Consider the following 19,530-nt stretch of genomic DNA (forward strand, 5'->3'; position numbering starts at 1 on the left):
CAGGTGCCGTATGTCCTCAGATCTGCCGATGCAGAGATGAGAAAAAGCCAAGTATCTGATCCCAGGGGGCTCCTTTTTTGAAATGACAAAATTCCAACACAACAAAAGAACTGTGGTTTTCCTTCAAACTTTATTCTGATAGGACCTAATATAGAATTCCAAGTGGGGATGGCGGTTTTACTCTCTAGGAATTTTAGCTGTCGTCGTCGTTTTTCTCTTCATTTCTGTAGCTCTTTGGTCAGGGTCTGATGGCTCCTAGGGTCTCTCTAGGGATAGGGGTCCTTCCGCAACCGCGGATCCTCGCTGACGACACACACTCACTTCCAAGGGGGTCTGAAAAGGCCCCCTTGTGCCCTTAATCACACCAATCAGGACTGCCAGGATGACACTGGCATTGACACCACACGGCTGAATGGGGATTATCTACACCAAAGTACACATCAGATACAGAGCTTCACCCAGGTCTTCACCGTCCTAAGAGCTCGGTAGCAAAGTAGCTCCTTTACTTCACCTCTGGCAAGGGGGACGACGTCCGACATAAGAGCTTCACAGCTCGGGTGGCTTTTGCAGTCATTTTTCTCCCCACCGCAAAATGTTTTTCTTTTTCAAAAAAATGAACTTGTTGTTCCAACCGGCCTGGTATCTGGCTCTGGGTCCAGAACTTGAGGGTAAATGGTGAAGTCGAAATGTGTTTTTGGATTCTGTGGTTTCAAAGTGGTTACTCTTTCCAAACCGGGGTGGGCCCTCTGCAAAACTGTCAAGTTGGTGAAGTTGGCCTCCCCGCTTTCCTGGCATCCCTGGCTTGATCTGAGCACAAGGAAATGCATCTGTGGAATCAATAATGATCCCTTTATTGAGCACTCACCGTGTGCCAAGACATATCCCCAAGTGCCTTACCTTACCGTCCCGTGCCGTCCCATCCCATTTAAACCTGCCGAAGTTTCCATATGCATCCCTGATGGAGATCTTCCTCCTCTGAGAAATCCGATGCCCAGAGAGAGGTTAAACAACTTGCCCGAGGTCACGGAGGTGGTGAGTGGCTAAGACAGGCTGGGCTCAAGCCTAGGATGAAGAAACTGGGAAGGCCACGGGCCCGACAACCTCGATGCTTGGACAGCCTTCTACCAAATGCCAGCCACGTTTCTGTCAGCATTCTTTATGCTGCATAATACAGAGGCATGCTCCTTTATTTAAAAAAAAAAAAAAAAAAGACAAAGAAGAAAGTTTCTTGGAAAATACATAACTCGTCTTCAACCGGGGTATTCCCGGTCTTCCCATCACATCATATCAGGCCAGGACTCACTTCCTGCCTGAGCTCCTTGCTGCAGACATTACCTTTGCAGGCAGAAGGGGTTCACACCTGCTTGGCGGGGCCAGAGAAGCCCGCCTGTCGGGAAAATGTCTCCCCCTAATGCACTTCCTTCTTAATTAAAATAACATTTTGAAAGTAAAATTATACAGAGTGCAGAATAAACAGTAGAACAATAGCTGTGATTAATCTGTCAGAGATTGTATAATGTGATGCTAATGGGAAGAAGTAAACTCCTGCTGAAGATCAAAGTCATCTCTGTACATGGAGGACTTTTAAAATTAGAATGACGATAGATGCATCTCCATTCCTGAAAAAAAAAAAAAAAATGCTCTGCCGACTTGCAGAATGAGGGGAGGAAAGCCAGCCTGAGGACATGCTACCACCCAGAGGAGCTAGCAGCTTGGAGAAGTGTTCTGGTCTGCAGCCTTGTCTCCCGTTGTCCCCAGCAACAATTGTCTATCACTGCTGTCCCAAGTGTCCAGCAGCCTCCCTGCACTGACCTTGTGTTGGGCTCTCAAGCCACGGGTCCACCCAGATACCACCGCAATCCATCCAGCTCGGCCCGTGGCAGGGCGCGTGTGGGTGTGCATGCACGGGGCATGTGTACATGGGAGTGCAGCGGAGAAGGGGATACACCCAAGTCTGTGTCGAGCACCTGCTACACAGAGTCTCTCCTGTGCCTCATAGGCAGGCATCATTTTAATGCACAGGGGTTGGGCTTAATAAGCAAAGGAACTGCAATAATGAACGCAGATCTCTACACTCAAGTGTGGATACCGTGGAGGTCCGGTCAAAGAAGGCGGCGGGGCCACCAAGGGGAACCCTGCCCCAGAGTGGAGCAGTCAGGCTGCCTCCAAAGTCCTACCTGTGCTGAGGCCTCCGGCAGGAAGCAGAGTCCGCTCAGTGAAGAGAACGCGGAATAAGGAAAACGTGTCAGGAAGAGGAAAGAGCATGCGTGAAGGCCCAGAAACACAAGAGCACAATCCGTGGAAATCTACCCGATTAGTGTGTGACCGAATGAGAAATGACCTCAGTTCCACCCAGCCAAGACCCTGTGTTCCCCCGAATATCTCCTTCTCTCAATTTACAAGGTAGCTCTTCTCTGTTTCCAATCAGCACTGCGGCCCACTGAAAGTCAGACATCCCTGCACCAACTGCGGACTTCAGTCCATTTCAGGTCTGGGGTCCATGAGGATCCCGGGCCACTTCCTGAGAGTTGGGTGAAGACCGGAGGGTGGTGGTAGGTCTCCCAGAGGGAGGCAGTTTTTGCCAGGCTCACTGTTTGTCAGAAGTGAAATCTTGCGGGAACCGATTCTTGCCAAAAAGGTGGCATCTGCACCGGCTTCTTGACCCCACGGCCAAGGGTCGCAGTGGAATTAAACCTGCCGGCACGCATGAGGGGTCCGCCGTCTTCTTAGCTTCCACCATACTGGCAGAAATGATTTTAGAGACCTGAGGCTGGGTTCTTTAATCATTTTCCCAAATATTAGTCACTAAGATATATATATATACCGGGGGTATGGGCTTCATAGGCCAACACACTAGGTTAGTTACTAGCTGTGTGGCCTCAGGCAGGTTATTCAAGCTCTCTGAGCTTCAATTTATTCAGTCATATAACGTGCATTTATTGAGGACCTACTATACTCTGTGTGTTATGGCAGGTACTGGGAAGTGACAGGTCCCAGGATTTTATGGTTCAGTGGGGATCGTAGGCCCACTCTTGCACCTGTCCCTAAAGGTGGGGGGTGCAGAGGAGCGCTACAGAAATGGGAGAGAACTGGAGATTGCTGGAGCAGGGAGCCCGTTTCCCTGGGCGCAGGCCTCTGGGAGATGCCCCGCAGCTGGCTTGGTACCAACATGGTGGAGGAACGAGTATGGCATCGACCGGGAGGGAGGGAAGCCCTCAGTGGAGACTCTGAGACAGTGCCGCTGGCTCCCTTCAGCCTGCATGCAGTGTGCGCACACCATTAGCCCTAACGCCTTTCCTGACCTTCAGACTTCTGTGTTGCGCAGATGCCCTCAAATGTTGTTCCACAGGTCCCACAAAAATCCCGAACTGAAGACCTCTGTTTCCCGGCCCTCCCATGGGCCCCGCCTTCAGACACCCCATCTCTACAGTTGGCACCACTATTTATCCGGTCAGGCAAATCAGGAATCCAGGGCGCACGCCAGAGACCTCTTCCTCTCCCTCATCCCACTACCCACCATTCCCCACAGCCGGACAGATGTACCCCTTGGATTTATTTCGAATCTGTCTCTTCTCCACGCTCAGCTCCCAGTGCCCCGCTCAGGCTGCCATTTTTGTTGTTGACTTGGATCAAAACTTTCTGTTTCAATCCTAGGAAACTGGGAGAGCAAACTGGGCGGAGACAACGAAAGGCTCTGGGGCATCAGGCTGAGAACACAGCATGAAGTACTGTGCCGTGGCCCATCCCCTCCAATACCACGACTGTGGTGCATACTGATGGCCATTCTCTGTAAGCACGTGGAGGTTTCCTCTGCATGCAGGAGTGTGTTCAAGGAGGACCAGAGGCAGGCCACTAGTGATGGGAGATCATTCTCCCCTCCCCTGAAATCACTTTCAACCATTTTTGCTTTAATTTTTAATGTTTATTTATTTTTGAGAGCGCGAGAGAGAAACAGTGCAAGCGGAGGAGGGACAGAGAAAGAGGGAGACACAGAATCCGAAGCAGACTCCAGGCTCCCCTGAGCTGTCAGCACAGAGCCCGATGCAGGGCTTGAACCCACAAACCGTGAGATCATGACCTGAGCCCCCCAGGTGCCCCACCTTCAACCAGTTTTGGTTGGGAATTGGTGGATGAATACCCCAACTCCCTTGGTTTTCACCAGAGATAATACTGAGGAGTGATCACTCTGCCTGGACCCCAAGTTGTTCCCCCTGTCCTTGCCCCTACCCTCCACAATTCCACAATCCAGGCCTTCCTTCATCCATCCACAACTACACTGGTTTCATCTCCCGCAGCTTCGTGCTCCTTGATTCTAAACTGGCCGCAGCTTCCTGCACGCACCACGCTGTTTGGCCCTTGCACGCCTTAGCTCAAGCCGTTCCCTCTGTCTGCAATGATCCCCTTCCCCGCGTTCCTCCCTGGCTCTTTCTCATGCTTCAAAGCTCAGCTCGGGCAATACCTCATTTGCAAATATTTATTAAGCATTTGCTCTGTATGATACAGAGTGCTACAGAAGTACCTGGAAAGGGCACCTCATGTTGACCTGGGGGACGGAAAGCGCCCCATCAGAAGTGTCATCTAAAATTCTAAGAGATGAGTCTCAAAGGAAGAGGGAGGGGTCAGATGAAGAAGGAGGTGGGGGTTCTCGTTTCTGAGGCACCGGAAGTGATGCCAGAGCAGAGGTGGATCACAGGTGCCAGAGCAGCCGGTTAAGTGAACGAAAACCAACAAAAGTGACCGAGGATGGCGTCATAGCAGAGAAAAGGAAGCGGCAAGAGGGGGGAAGATGAAAAGGCACGAGGTTGCGAGACGACACAAGGCTTCGTGTCATTTTATGGAACACAGAATTTGTGCCGGCGCAATGGCACAACGATGAAGAGTCCCTGAAGCTCCAAGCCGGTCAAATGCTCCATCCCCCGAGCTTCCATATCTTCCCTGGGATACGTCTTGTCAGTTCATGCGCCTGCTTCCCCAGCGGACAGCGCATTCGGATATGGCATTTCTTAATCTCCGTTTCCTTACACCTGACACAGATCCTGCCCCAGAACAGGATTGTCGTGAATGCATTCAGCTGGTCCACGGAAGGGACATATTGCCATCCGGATCACAGCACAGCCCACCTACAAAGGAAGGCGTGAGGCTCCCCCCTGCCTCAGCATCAGAGTCCTCATTGTCAATGCCACACCAGGTGACGCGAAAGTGCAGCTGAGATGCTCTGCAGGCAGAATTTGACCACTGAGGATCCCTGACCCAGAGGCATCTCTGGGGTGGCCAAGCAGGAATGGCCCACACCAGGAGCGAGGGGATGCGTGGGGAGGACCTGGAAGAAGACTCGGGCAGTACAGCGCTGGGGAGGCTCAGGAGGAGCACGGAGGGCTTGCCCCTCTGACAACCGCGGAGGTCTCTGAAGACAGCACCAGTGAAGACCTGCGCTCGCTGTCCACGGGGTGGCCATGGGGTCACTGGAGGCCCTGTGGGGACAGAGAGCAGTCAGAAGTTGGAGGCTCACAGCTGTTCGGGTCAGGAGAGCAGAGGACAGACTCCAATGTGCTGGGAGGTTTGCTTCGCTTGCTTTGCACTAAGGAGATCATTGTCTGGATCATCGATGCCGGTTTCTATATCTGCTTCACCCTCGTTTCCAAACCAGGCTCATTGTGACCTGAGCCGAAGTCAGATGCATAACTGACTGAGCCACCCAGGCATCACAGTTTTCTTTGTATGGGCCTGGTTTACAATGTACATTGGATAAATATTTATTAAATGAGAGAAGCTGCTTGCTGGAATTATGTTCCACGTGGCTAGTGGCTGTTTTGTTCACATGCTGAATCCCCAGCACCTAGACCGGGACTGGCACCCAGCAGGTGCTCAGAAATTAGTTACCTGATATACCTAGTTATATTATTACAAGGAATTCGTGTTATCATGGCTCAAAGAGGATAGATCTTTCTCCCAAGATCATAAGACCTTAGAGAGTAGATGGGACAGATGAGCTCAGTCTTCCCAGGTTCCAAGCTGGTGGCTCTCCTGGGCTGCGGTGCCCCTGCTGGAGAAGAGCTGAAGTGCTGTGAGCCCAACTAGATTCTCTGACCTGCTTCAAGGATGAGACCTGGGGGGCTCTGGTGGCTGAGTTGAGACCAAGGACTTCGGACGGTGGTGCTGAGGATCAGAGGTGGGATGGCTGCATAGGCTTTGCCGGGGCCTGTACAGGTAGCCTAAAACAAGAACCTAGATAGCACGTTGCAAACGTGGGCTCTGCAAATAGGAATGCTCAAAATGTTAGTGCCCGAAGGAGCATGGGAGAGAGGGCAGAGCTGGGGCTGGGGGAGGAATCCTAACGTCGGGAAGACTGAGAGTGGGGAAGAATGAAAAGCCCTAGGACTGAGGCATGGAAGTGCGTGCATCCCGAGAGCAGGCAGGGACATCTGAGAGAACAATGGTAGGCCAGGACAGTGCAGTCACAGAGCCTTGAAGGGAAGCGTGAGGTGCAGGAAATCATCAGACCAGACGGAGGACTGGCAAAGTCTGCTGAACTTGGCTGCATGGAGGAAAAGGCACAGAGTTTCATGGCAAGAGCCTGTTCAAATCTGTACTTGGCCATTCTACTGCCTACTAGCAACTTAGGATGAGCAAGAGACTTACCTCCTACTTGTCAGCATCCTTATTTACAAACAGATGATACTGACTGGGCCCGTAAGATGCCCTGCCCAGCGCCTGAAACACAGCATGCACTCAATAAACGCTGTGATTAGTATGTTGGTGGCAGTGTTGTTATTGCAACTGGTGACCTTTAAGGAGAAAATATCAGTTCAGTACTGGGAAGGGGAGGGGAGGGGAAGAAGATGGGAACCAGATTGCAGGAAGTTAAAGGGAGCCAAAGAAACGGTGGGTGTAGATCACTTTGCGGGGGAATTTGATAGTGGAAGGAAGTTGAGAAATCCGGTGGTTGGGCAGCAGGAGGGCCGGCAGTTTCTTTGAGGCAAGTGAATGTTCACGAGTAACCTGGAGAGAAGAAACTGAAGATTTCAGAGAAACCAGGGGCGGGCCCGGGGAGCAGGCAGGGATGGCCCCCAGATGAGAAGACGGAGCGGAGCCCCTGACTGTTCTCTGCACACTGGCCTGCCTCTGCTCAGGTACCAGCCTCCCCACGAAGGCTAGGGCCAGAGGTCTTTCCCTCGGCCTCTTTCAGAGAGGGTGGTAGAAAGAAGAGGCCCAAGTTCTGGCCCTGACCCTGGCCATTTGTACTTGGCTGAGCCCTCGTCCTTGCCGGGCCCCTGCTTCCTCCTATGTCAATGGGGTGGCAGGGGGTGGGAGGAAGGAATCATCTCGGATTTGGGCCATGTCATCTCAGTGAGCATCACAAAGCGTTTTCTCTTCTGAAGCCTTTCTCCACGCTGATTAGAAGGAAGAAAAAAAAAAACCAAACAACTTGGAGCTGAAGCTACCACCTCCCCCAGCAACCGGGACAATATTTCTGTTTCACACGTATTGCGAGCAGATCCGGCGATTCCATCAGTGCTGGCAGATCGCTGCCGAGCCTCCTGGTGTTTTAAATAGCATGTGCACTTCGTCCTGGCTTCTGGAATGAAGCAAGGGAGAGGCAGGAGCCTTGTGCTAGGCTGAGTGTCGCTGTTGATGAGGCACTCGACGGCTGCAGGCTTCTGAATCCTCAGAAATAACAACAATTTCTGCACACGCCACAATCTGTCCTCCAAGGCAGCAAATGCATCAGCTGCTGGTTATTTTGATACCCTAGATAAAAAGCTCTTTCGAGAAAATCTAGTACAGAAAAACATTCTTATCCTCTGCCTGTCTGCACCATTCCTTCTGCCCGCTGTCTCTCAACTGTTTTGCATTCCTATAAACATAGCCGGTCCAAGCCTTAAAGTCCTTGTCTCAATTACCCAGGAGAAGGACATTTCCTTTGGGGCCTTTCGTGGAAACGGAAAAGGCAAGCGAAGACTTACCTGCCTGTGGTCTCTGTGCCAGGGTCAGCCTGATCCTCAACCTGCTGGAAACCGATGCAGTGTGAATGGGTTGTCTGACAGCCACAGATGGCTCTGACCACTCTTGGATTCAGCAAGCATGTACTGAGCACCTACCGCGTACCAGGACCTGGGGAGACTGTGATACACGTGGGTAGGGACTAATAATCCAGCTCCTACAAGAACATGAACTCTGATCAGGGACTACGGCCATCTCACAGTGCCTGGCACACAGTAAGTGCTCAAAAAGTAATCTTTGGAGTGTTTGTTTATTTGTTTGTCATTTACATGCCATTTACATGTCATTTACTTGACATCCTTAAAGTCCAGGGACAGAAGCAGAGTTACACAGGGCTGGAAAGAGCTCTTATTAAACCAACATGTGCCATCAGAATACAATCAACAATTTGGGGGGTGGGGCATCTAGGCTTATATTCTGCTTACATCATTTTAAATTTCCCTCTTACACACCACATGAAAAAGAACCACAAGTGCCCCAAATCCTTTTGTCCTTCTGGGTGACGCCACAAGTTTGCACACAAAAGCTCCGCGTTCAACAACCATATTCTCTGTTATTCTAGAATTGTCAACTTCATCCCTAAATTCTCAGGCAGCTATTAGGTAAGAGGTAGGGCTGGTGCTTTGGAACAAGTTTCTACATGACACGATTGATGAATGAATTTGTCCTATTGTCTGGAAATTCCTTTGTTTATTTGACGATGCTAATTTCCTAACGCATCACCCTGAGTCTGATGCCGCCTTTGCAGAAAGGCCATTTATGGTGTCCCCAGTCGTTTGCACCCACCTCCAAAGTGTGTTCAGCCACCAGTCTGTATCTGAACAACTCAGAAGTGGAAGAGCCTTTGCTGGGAAACAACGAGGTCATACCAAAGCTAAAGCTGACTTTTAATTTCTGGGGCTTTCTTCCTACCTCATCCTTCTCAGAGTATGCATCCACGGAGTGAACTTAGGTATGGGGGCAAAGGTGAAAACAGAAAGAAGTGAAGACCCCAGGCCAATATGTGTGAAGGGGGTTGGAAATGCCTAAGCAGAGCCTCGCTGTGTTCAAGTGACCTGCACTGGGGGTAAAGGGCTACTCTTGGATTGACAACAGAAGTCACTCCTGGGTCTCACTAAATCCCAGTACGCGAGGGTGGCTTTCGCCTGTATTGTGCTGGCATGCCTTCACCAAAAAGGGGGTCTCTGCTTCTCTCTGTCTCTGTCCCCACATCTGTTCCTCCTTGTGACATCAGGCACGGGGTGGGGGTTCAGCATACAATTTATTCAAGGGAGAAGTGAAGACATCTGAAGAGCTGGACCCCAGAGGGAGAGGGGGTGTGAATTTTCAAAGACCTATGGATCCCCAAGCACATTGCAATTAATGACGTACACTTGGTGAAAAATCTGCCTTGCTCCTTTGGGGCTGGGGTGGGAAAGGGCAGGCTGTGGATCCAGATGAGCTCCCCTGTCAGGCTCTGAATCCAGGAACCCAAGAAATCCCAGAGATCCTGTCTCACTTAAAGTCCACACGGTGAGGATAAGAAGGAATTTGTTTAGGGCCTAAGGCTGGGCAGAGGCTCTTTCTGCCTAGATCAGTTTAGAGTGACAAACTCTTACAAAGCTAAAGAAAGCTGCAGACCCTCTACCCAGAAAAATCCACACATCAAACACAGACATACAAATTCGCCTACAATTTCAGAGGGATCAGTGATCGCAGCAAGGAAGCTTCTGGAATCTGGGCCCTTAAGTTCTAGCCCTGAATCTAAGTCCTGCTGCCTAAGTACTCTAGCCCTTGTCCCCACGCCGACTTGCCCCTGCCTGGGGGCCTTCTAGCTGGTTCTGGTTTTCGGAGACGCCTCCTTCCCTTGAATCAGAGGAGCCCCGCACCTGCATCTCGCCAAGCTTCCCTGGGTGCTCTTTTCTCCCCGGGCGTCGGGTGGCGTCCCAGGCGGAAAGCTCTCTTGGCTTTTTTCTCTGGCTGCTAGGAGCAGAGGCAGCCAGAGAGCCTAGGGCACCGAGCGTGACGTCGGGCGGACCCCGGGAGCTCTGGCTGCAGGCGACGCGCGAGGCAAGGGCGGGGAGGTGCGGGGAGCTCCGGGCAACTCCGCCCACAACGGCCTGCTGGCCCTTTGGCGTCCGGAGCCGGCACCCCCGCCTGATGCCCCAGAAAATCCCCGTCCAGGCTTTGCGCGCGCGGCCCCTCCGACCCCCGTGCGTTTCCCTTTGACCTCCGGAGACTTGAACCCTTCCCTGGCTGTGTGGAGCCGGCCCTCCCGGGAGCTATCGATCTGTAACACCCAGGACCCCTGATAGCCCGACACCTCCGCCCACCAGAGCAGGTGCTGGGCCGGGGCTGGGGAGGGTTGCAGTGGGGGGAAGGATTTGGAGTGAGTGACTCAGGAGTCCGGGAGGAGGGGCTAAGAATTCAAGAAGCTTGTGTTAGAGCAGCTCGGCGCTCATGCACAGCAGAGAGCGCTGGGAGCCGGAGGGGAGCGCAGCGGTGAGTCGGGCTGCCCCGAACCGAGCGCGGAGAGGGGCGCAGCGCGGGCAGGGGGCGCGGGCTGGCGCGGTTGGGCTCCCCGGGAGAGAGTGCATGGATCCTGTTTTGGCGAGATCTCCGGGCACCCCCGAGGCTCCCGCGGGCTGAAGTGCAGCAGTGTCCCGAGTGGGTGTGGGAGCGCGGGAGCCTGGGCAGGCGGGCGAGTCCGGGAGAGCAGCGCTCTCTCTCGCTCTTTGGTCGAGGAGTTCCGGGTCTCCCGATGGCCCGAAGTCCGGGAGGCATCCCTGGAGCCTGCAGTGGCCGCCACGGCTGTGCCAGGGACTACCAGCTCCGGGGAGAAGGGGACCGCGCGCAAGTGAGGGAGCGCGAAAGAGCGTAGAGAGAGGGATGCGCGGGCTGCGAGCGCGCCGGGGCGGGAGGAATGGTGGTCTGCGCCGCGGCGGGCGAGTGCGTAGCGCGCGCGGGCTGGTGTGTGCGCGGAGTCCGGAAAGTGCTACGTCGCCCCCAGGTGAGGGGATGAGCCGGGCAGGGCTCACTGGAAGCGGTGCAGGGAACCGAGTAAGGGTCCTTGGGCTCCTCCGCGAGTCGCTGGAGGGCTGGGAGACCCTAGTGAGGGCCCCAGGGCTCGATAGAAGGAGCCTGTGCACCAGGGGACCTCCAAGGAGCCGCGCTGGACCGAAGTCGCCAAAGCTTAACCCGGCTACTTGGGTCACAGGCCTCACCTCCAGCTGTCTGCTGCCAGGTGTAGGAGAAGCTGGAGGGGTGGGGCGGGCAGCGCCTTGGGTCCAGACGGCAAGGACAGAGGGGAGGCAGAGAGAGGACTCAGAGGTCAGGAAGCGGCATCTTTGGGTCAACACGAACAAGTGGCTTAGCAGTGTTTGATTACAACTCTCCTTTCAAAAAAAAAAAAAAATCTCTGAGATTCTCATGGAAGGTGTTTTCTGCTTGAACTTTCTCTTCCCTTGTGACTTGAGAGATTAAAAAAGATCCTGCTTGCTAGGCTGGTTTTTCCAAGTTGTTCCAGGTTGGAAGTTGTAACAGTTTGAAGGATAATTTATGGGTGTTTCATGCATTAAAGTGTGTTACAGCAAAGCCTGTTGGGTGCTGTGGGTATTAAGGAAAACTTAGTGCACGTTCCCAGCTGGAAACCGAAATAGTGCTCTCCTGGGTGCCTCTGCCCCATCTGTCATCTGAGGCCAATGGAAATCCTGGAGAAAAGGCACTTGATTAATTGTCCTGGCTCCATCCTGTGGGCACACCCACTGCCAGGGCCAGCCCCCTCTTCCCCTCCACGTGCAGGGCCAGCTGCCTTCTGCAAATTCACACATGATGGTGGAAGGCCCACCAGTGACATCGTTGCAGGGTCTTCAGGCTCTTGAAGCTGCCAATTCAGTCTGCTGGAGGGGAATACTTCTCCCTCCCAGAGCAGCACAGAAAGGGCAGCAGCACTTGGGCCCTGCCCGCCCGTCTTGCGCAGTGTTTTCGGTTTTTTACCGAACGTCTGAAACTTTCTCCCTCTGCAGAGGAAAGGGCTACATCAGATCTGGATGGGCGCCTTCTGTGGATCTTATTCTGGAATAAGTCATATGTCAGCCTCGGCAACCCAAATGTCAATCCATGTTGGGCAGTGTTCCCGGAGGTTCAGAGGGGACTGCGGACTGGGCAGAGAGGGCGGGGAGGAGTGGTCTGGGGGCTGGGTCTGGCGCTGCTGGCATTGACTCCCTGAAGAAGCGCGTGGTGTTCCTCATACTTGGGTCCGTCAGTTGCAGGGGGTGGGGTTCGCGTCACGTGTTGCCAAACCCCTCCTCCTTTCCCCAATGTTTTTATGCAGGTGAAAGAAAGGGCAGCCTTGAAGGGGAAAATGTTAGGAGGCACCACAAATGGGAAACCAAGGTCCCAGGAGTGTGGGGACTCATGTGTGGATGGACTTGTAGGAGTCCCTCAGAGGATTTTATAACCAGCTGCTGGGGCCACCCCTTCCCTGGGCAGGCTTGTTACCCCTGAAGCAGCCCAAGCCTACCAGCAAGTGGGAAAATTGGGTCCGCTGGGGACAGTCATCCTAGTCTGGGTGACTCTTCCTGCACCTTTAGTCCTTCTCAAAGCAGTGAGGTTCTCACCTCCTCCTATTACCCACCCCTCATCACCCCCAGCTGGGGGCCCAGAGGGAGGTTTGACATTCTTCTTCTCCTCCGTGGAGAAATCCTGGCAGTGGCCAGGACCAGGAAGGGGGCCCCGGCTGCCTGCCGACATCAGCAGGGAGGGTAGGGCATGGCAGGGCAGGGCTGGAGCCTGAGGGAAGTTTCTCATCATTACTGAGATGAAACTGATGAGAAAGTCTCACCTCTTCACTTTGCAACAAGCACTGAGCACTCCTGCGGCACAGTCGAGTGCCCTTTGCAGGGGCAGTTGCATTGAGCTGCAGAGAAGTTACCAGGAGACATCCTACTGCTCTTCCCTACTATGCCTGGAGCGGAGGCAACGCCCAAACCCCTGAGCCAACATCAGTGCAAGACCAGGGACCAGAGCCCCAGCCATTGATCTGCTCCCAGTAAGAACTGGTAGGGATTTTGGGGTCCCGAGCAGGCCTTGGAGACCTTTGCTGGCAGCAAATACTCTGCTCTTAGGAGGCAGTGGAAGGTTTGCTGAGGATTCACTTAAAATCTCTGGGTATTAGGGGCACCTGGGTGGCTCAGTCGGTTAAGCATCTGACTCTTGGTTTTTGCTCAGGTCATGATCTCCTGCTTTGTGAGATCGAGCCCCTTGTCGGGTTCTGTGCTGGCAGTGTGGAGCCTGCTTGGGATTCTCTCTCTGCCTCTCCCAGTCACACTCGCTCTCAAAATAAATAAATAAAACATTTAAAAAATTTTCTGGCTATGTCTGAGCAAAATAAAACCTATGTTCCCAGAGGGTTTCTCTTTCTTTGACTGGCACTTCCGATCTTGCAAACCACCACCTAAACTGTCAGCTCTCAAGCTCACCCAGTCTTGAGAAATCAACTCTATGATGGACCAGTGTCACAGAACAGCTTATGGTGGCATTGGGCATTAGGCAGATAAATGTAGGTGGAAGACCATTCCCCGACCCATTCCCAGGGACCTTGCGTCTTGACAGTGAGCACACGGTTGACATCCTAACTCCAAAGAGCAGTAACACCAGGATGGCCCTGAGGCAGAAATGCAGCTGGGGAAACCAAGGCTTTGGAGTCATTGGCCTTTAGATCAGGTGTGCACAGGGATGGAATTGTCACTGTTAGAACCAAGGAGGCTAGACCTTCCGCCACAATGATTGGCCAAGACCAGAATAATGACAATATACAATAAAAAAGTTTCTCAAGCTTCCTGATGTTTTTTATTCTTCTTCTATTGGCTGCTTTACATGTTTTTGAGGAGCCTCTATAGACCATTGGCCTCAGACTCTGACATAGTAGGAATCAGATTGAAACACTGAGATGATCTCTTGACATTTTTTTGCTGTATTGTGGGCAAACGTTCTGTAGTAGTCCTGAGTTGGGAGACAGGAGAGAAAAAATCTTTGTGACCTTGAGCAAGTCACTCAACCTGTCAGGCTTCACTTTTCCAATCTATAGGACAGTTGTATTGAATTAATAGTGTTTCCCAATGGGACTTACTTTGGGGACAATTCTTGGTTAAGTGTGACCTACTTACATAATGCAGGAAGCTTAGCATCCCTATCTTGCCTACTAAATAAATGCCAGAAGTCATGGCGACAACCAAAAATTCACCTCCCCCACCCCCCGCCACTGCCCCTCGTATATGGGTAAATGCCTATTAGAAGGATAATACTCTTCTCGGTCAAAAATTCCCTTGGGAATTACCAATAAGTGCCTTTCTTCCAGGCCCCACTCTCGGGGCATCCGTTATTTAATCATTGACTTGGGGCTTCATCTCCAAGAACCAGCATATCAGTCTCCAGGAGGCCGTTGGCAGGAACCTCAGTGCTGTGGTCCCACCAGGAATCACTCTGTCCCTTTTGTCACTGGAGTATGACTACAAATGACCCACATGAAAAGAAAACCAGCAAGAGTGGGGGGAAGGGACAGGTGGTATCAGAGCATGGCAGCTTTCCTTCCCTGCCATATGCTGTTAAAAACACAGGCAGACTGCTTGCCCCGGGTGTCCACAGCTCTGGGAGGGAATCCTTCCTTCCTTTACTAAATGGATCACACTCTGGCACCAGGAGGTCCCTTTCCTGAATGAGAGAATGAGAAGGCAGAACCCTCTCCGGCACTGCCGGCACTTAATACAACATGGGGCCATGTTGATAGCAAATTAATACAACTGTGCCCAAGCTGTGAGAATAAATGGGAATCAAAAATGTGACATTTGATTGAAAAAAGTCAGCCAGCAATGCTACACTGGAGGGGGTGGTGCTTGGAACACTGGGTTTATTCTCAAGGAGAACAGCACATGTTATACTTACCCCTGCCCCAAGCTCTCACTGTAGGACAAAAGATGGAACCGGTTGATTATTCATAGTGCAGAGGGCTGAAATGAATGCTATCTTGGGAGGGTGTTCTAGAAACACCTGCTTGCTACACCCCTCCCCCTGCCCCCAAGTAATAGAAAAGGGCTGGCAGGGTTTAGAGTTGACTCTTAATGAGGTGGTGGGGGAAGGACATAGGAGACCTAAGGAGATCCCTGATGAGGCCAAGAATGGTCTGGTGATGCAGTCTGTCAGGTGGGACCAGCAGCAGTGGCTTTTTAAGTTGCCCAAGACTTGGGCCAACCCCTTCCACATGCAGAGAGTCTTTTCATTAGTGGTAGGATTAGTCAGAGTCAGTCAGGGTTTTCCCGAAAACTGACCACGAGGCAAAGCAGTTGGAGATGCTCTGGCACCTTCCTGCGCTGGCTTCTGCAGGTGGAGGGTTGCAAGTGCAAGGACCTGGCTCCCGAGTCAGTGGGAGGGAACGGCCCAAGCCACCCCACACCGAGGGCAGTTAGGATCCACCACTGCCGGAATCGTTTCCCGATAACCACTTAGTACAGATGGGCTGAGTCTCCCAGTTCCTCTGGCTGTTCCTTCGGTAGCCGGGGTTGGTGACGTGCTCGTGTGTCTGCATTCTGCATGCTGTCCCCAAGGGAGCTGAAGGAGGCCGGCCGTCTGGTAGAAGCCATGAGCGCTTGGCCCAGGTGGGTGGTGGAGGTAGGTCCTGCCTCCCCTCAGCACTGTGGGTCTGAGGCATGGACAAAGTGACTTGCTTTTCAATCTGGTGACACGCCATCCCATGTTTGGACTCGGGCAGACCTGGCTCGGAGGCTGAGTCCCTGGGCTACCACCTCATCCTTGTCAATAACCAGGTGTCGGACCCCCGAGGTGTGTGGGAGATGCCAAGAGAGGCAGGGTCCCTTTGGACGGTGGTTTTGAAGTTGGAGCCATGCTGGGCTCTAACTGCCTACGAGATGCTGGACTAGGTGACACAGGTGACAGAGGGGAGAGGGGTGACCACCCAGCAGAGAGAGCTGCAAGGGGTCACCTGTGGTTTGGGGTCCTCTTCCATGAAACAGAAGTAACAGTAGAGTAGTACCCGCTCCTTCGGACTGTGGTGCGTAGTAAGTGGGACGCACGCCAGCACCTGCCGGGCACACGGGAGGCACCGCGCAGGCACGACTCTCCTTCCCTCGTGTTCTCCCTCGGAGGGACTCATCTGAGGAGGTCATCCCGTCATGCTTTTTCACTTCAGGTCAGACAATATCAGCTTTGTGCTTTTTCCTTTTCAAAGTTTATTTATTTATTTTGAGGGAAGGAAGGGTAGGGAGATTGGGAGAGAGAGAATCCGAAGCTGGCCCCGCACAGTCAGCACAGAGCCCGACGTGGGGCTCGAACCCACGAACCATGAGATCATGACCTGAGCCAGAGTCGGACGCTTAACCTACTGAGCCACCCATCCTTACACTTTTGAGATCTCTGCGTCTCTATCTAAAGCTTTGCTGCATTGAGGGAAGAAATCTCTTTAATAGCATTGAAGGCTTTTCTAGGAACTTACTCACCTATATTTGGACCTTCTGTAATTAACAGACTCATTTTGATAGAATTTTAACCAAAGCCTTCATTTCTGAATTCTTTTTGCCTCATAACGTCCAGGGGAAAGACGACGCGTGGATAATTTTCTTTCAGAGGCCAACTTCTCCTCAGACTTTTACTTCAGCAACGTTAGGCAGTGCTCTCTAAATAAGGCATTTCTTGAGAATGGCCATTTGCACTGGCAGCTTTAACAGTGTTTTGGTTCCTTACCCCACATACCAACGCCTCCTCCTCCAACCACTTGTGTCTTGGGGATTTTATGTATCTTATCAAGTTTACAAGAGGAGAAAGAAGGAGGAAGTGAATTTTTCTATGACAGCAGGCCGGTTGTGCTTCTCCCGACCAAGGGTCCCTGGCTGAGTAGCTGTCACTGAACCACCTATAGCCTGTGGTTAAAGGGGACACAGCCCCCACCCCACTGGGGAGGCAGGTCCCCCAGACGTCAGGCCTGTAGATTGATTTTCCCTTTTCTCAGCCTCTTTATTGAGGCACTAACCAGGGAGACTGGGTGCGATGGGGGGGTTCACGATCCATATAAATCATGATCCCATCTCATCAAGGAGTTTGCTCAGGAGTCGAGATTGAAATGGCTTTACAGGCTCATCAGATAACGTAAGTGAGGTAAGTCCAGAGGCTGGTGGGGACCACGGTGAGCTCCAGAGTGCACCCCGTCCAAAGGGGACAGGCCGTCTGTCGCTTTGCGGGATTGTAGGCCCAATGTGGCCAGGTCTTCCAACTTTTCAAGAGAAGTCAAAACTTTGAGCTTAAATGTATTATGTCCTCACTTTCAAAACACCCATGCAGACCCAACAGAATCTGTCAGCAGGCTTTTTTATCTTCTCAGTTAGATTAACACACTTGGAGCAGTCGAGGGCAGCATGAGGATGGGACCAGGGGAGCTAGCTGAAGAAGTGCTAATGTGGTGGCTGTAGGAGCCCCAGGAGGGGAGCGGTCTGAATGATGTGGTGCACTCCAGGGGGGCTTCCTGGAGGTGGGGGGTAGGGCTGGATATAGAAGGAACCTTGGCACACAAAGAGACAGAACTAGCTCCCGATCCCATGGTTCCACCTCTTATTGGTTCTCTGACCACGCTCCTTAATCCCTGTGTGCCTCAGTTTCCTCATCTGTAAGAGGGAATCACAATGCCAATCTTAGCGGGCAGTCTCGAGGTCAGAGAAGTGGATGCTGGAAGGCCCAAACTTAGCCCAGAACCTGCAATGCAGGAGTGCCCAGTAAGCCTGCTCCTCAGGCTGGCTGGGGTGGGTGGGGGTTTGGCCAGCTCGAGGGGGGGCTTTAAGAATACAGAGCCATAAGCATGAAGGAGAAGGGCCCCTCGCTGAGCTTTGTGGATCATTGCTTTGTAAGGACTTGGGTCTCAGTCGCTTTTTCTGCCCCAGAAAAAGGACAGAAGGTGTAGTTATTTTTCTCATCTCTAGCCCTCCTCCTCTTTCTCCCCACGGCCTGTGGCCACCTGCCTACTTGTTCTCCATCAGGATCCCACCCTTTTAAAAACCTGACCTGAGCCACAGCAGAAAAACACAGCTCTACTCAGTGAGAAGGAAAAGGACTCCGGGAGGCTGTATAGACACGCACGGCAAATATTCAAGGAATTCTTAGGAATAAAAAAAAAATTCGTAAATCTGGATTTTTGCATGAGGCCATCACAGGAACATGTTTTCTCAATTAGCGTGCACATTGCTTGGAGTGAAGTCACCGAGTCCACGGCTCATCAGGGCTGACTCGTGCTGAGCCATCTGATCTGGACTTCACTTTCCATGACCTGACCCTGATGCAACCAACCCTGTCACTGTCCCTAGCTGTCGAAACAGATTTGTCCCCGAAATCCCAGACCAGGGTGGAGACACACACCCTCCCCTAAAGAGCAGTCCAATTTCAGATCCTAGGTGTGCTCACGAAAAATTGAGAAAGGCAACGTGAGTCTTGACGGTGGGTGGATGGATTCCCCACGTGACCTTGTGTGTTTCTTTCCCTCTGGCGTTATTGTTAGGTGGTGAGCACACACTGCCTCGTGAGGCGAGAGGAGTTCTTTAGGCTCCAAAAGCAGTGAAAAGATTTCTTTTGCAAGCATGCGTCAACTGCCTAAAATATTGTATTAGTTGGTGCCTGAGATCAGCGGTTATGTTTTCTGGATGGTTTCCTGGACTGACTGTTCTCCAAGCAAATGGCTTTGTCAGATATTTGTAATTTCTGAAATATTTGATTGATGATGACCCCCTCCACCAGAGGGATGGTCCTGAGTGCATGAGTAGCAGCATGCCTCAGAAGCAGAGATGCTGCCCAGCATCCAGCAAGATCAAGCAGGAAGTTGAAAAACATTTCAAATCAACTGCCATCGAGTAGAGGAAAGGAAAACTTTTTTCAAAATACAGATTGAGTCCCATCAGGGGGATATGAAACTAATTTAGTAGTATAACTCTCTCTCTCTCTCTCTCTCTCTCTCTCTCTCAATGCAAGAGAGTAGAATAAAATTTTTAAAAATCAAAATGCATTGCATGTAGCAAAAAGTATTCATGAAACTTATGTTTTAGTGGTATGCACGCTTACACGTACGTATGTGCAAACCGGATCATGATGGAAAATGAATTTTTTCATGACGAGTCATGGTTTAAAAAGTTTAAAAGCTACTGGTATAGACAGCGGCATGGTTTAGAAAAGGGCGTAGCTCCGAAGCCAGACAAACTTGGAGTTAAGCCCCAGCTCTGTGACTCCCGGTTGTGTGATGTTGGGTAACCTGAGTTCTCACAGCATCAGTGTCCTTCTCTGGGCGGTCAGATGAATTCCATCCTCATAGGGCTGTTGTGTAGATTAAGTGACAAAGATGTATGAAGTGCCTGCCACCAAAGTGGCCCTCTGTAAGTGAGAGCTGCTGTTATCATCTGTCTTCTCCTTCCTCCCCCTCCTCCCCCTCCCCTTCCCCCTCCCCCTCCTCCTCCTCCTCTTCCTCCTCCTCCCCATCCCCCTCCTCCCCATCCTCCTCCTCCTCCT

The 19,530-nt window shown here is 52.1% G+C and overlaps 1 protein-coding gene across 2 annotated transcripts in view; it reads left to right on the plus strand.

The window, feature by feature from the left end:
• Positions 1 to 10,141: 10,141 nt before the first annotated feature.
• The window catches only part of NGF (nerve growth factor), a 54,121-nt gene continuing 44,732 nt past the window's right edge, over positions 10,142 to 19,530 (plus strand). Inside the window, exon 1 of one of the 2 annotated variants that reach the window (XM_053890879.1) lies at positions 10,142 to 10,321. The gene's annotated coding sequence lies outside the window, so the exon portion shown is untranslated. Of the gene's footprint in view, positions 10,322 to 10,400; positions 10,483 to 19,530 lie in introns of those variants that run through there. The other variant, XM_019457940.2, reaches the window with a different exon arrangement.

This window comes from Panthera pardus, unplaced genomic scaffold (genome assembly GCF_024362965.1).
Source record: "Panthera pardus isolate Hobbes unplaced genomic scaffold, ASM2436296v1 HiC_scaffold_11, whole genome shotgun sequence".
Classification (NCBI taxonomy): Eukaryota; Metazoa; Chordata; class Mammalia; order Carnivora; family Felidae; genus Panthera; species Panthera pardus.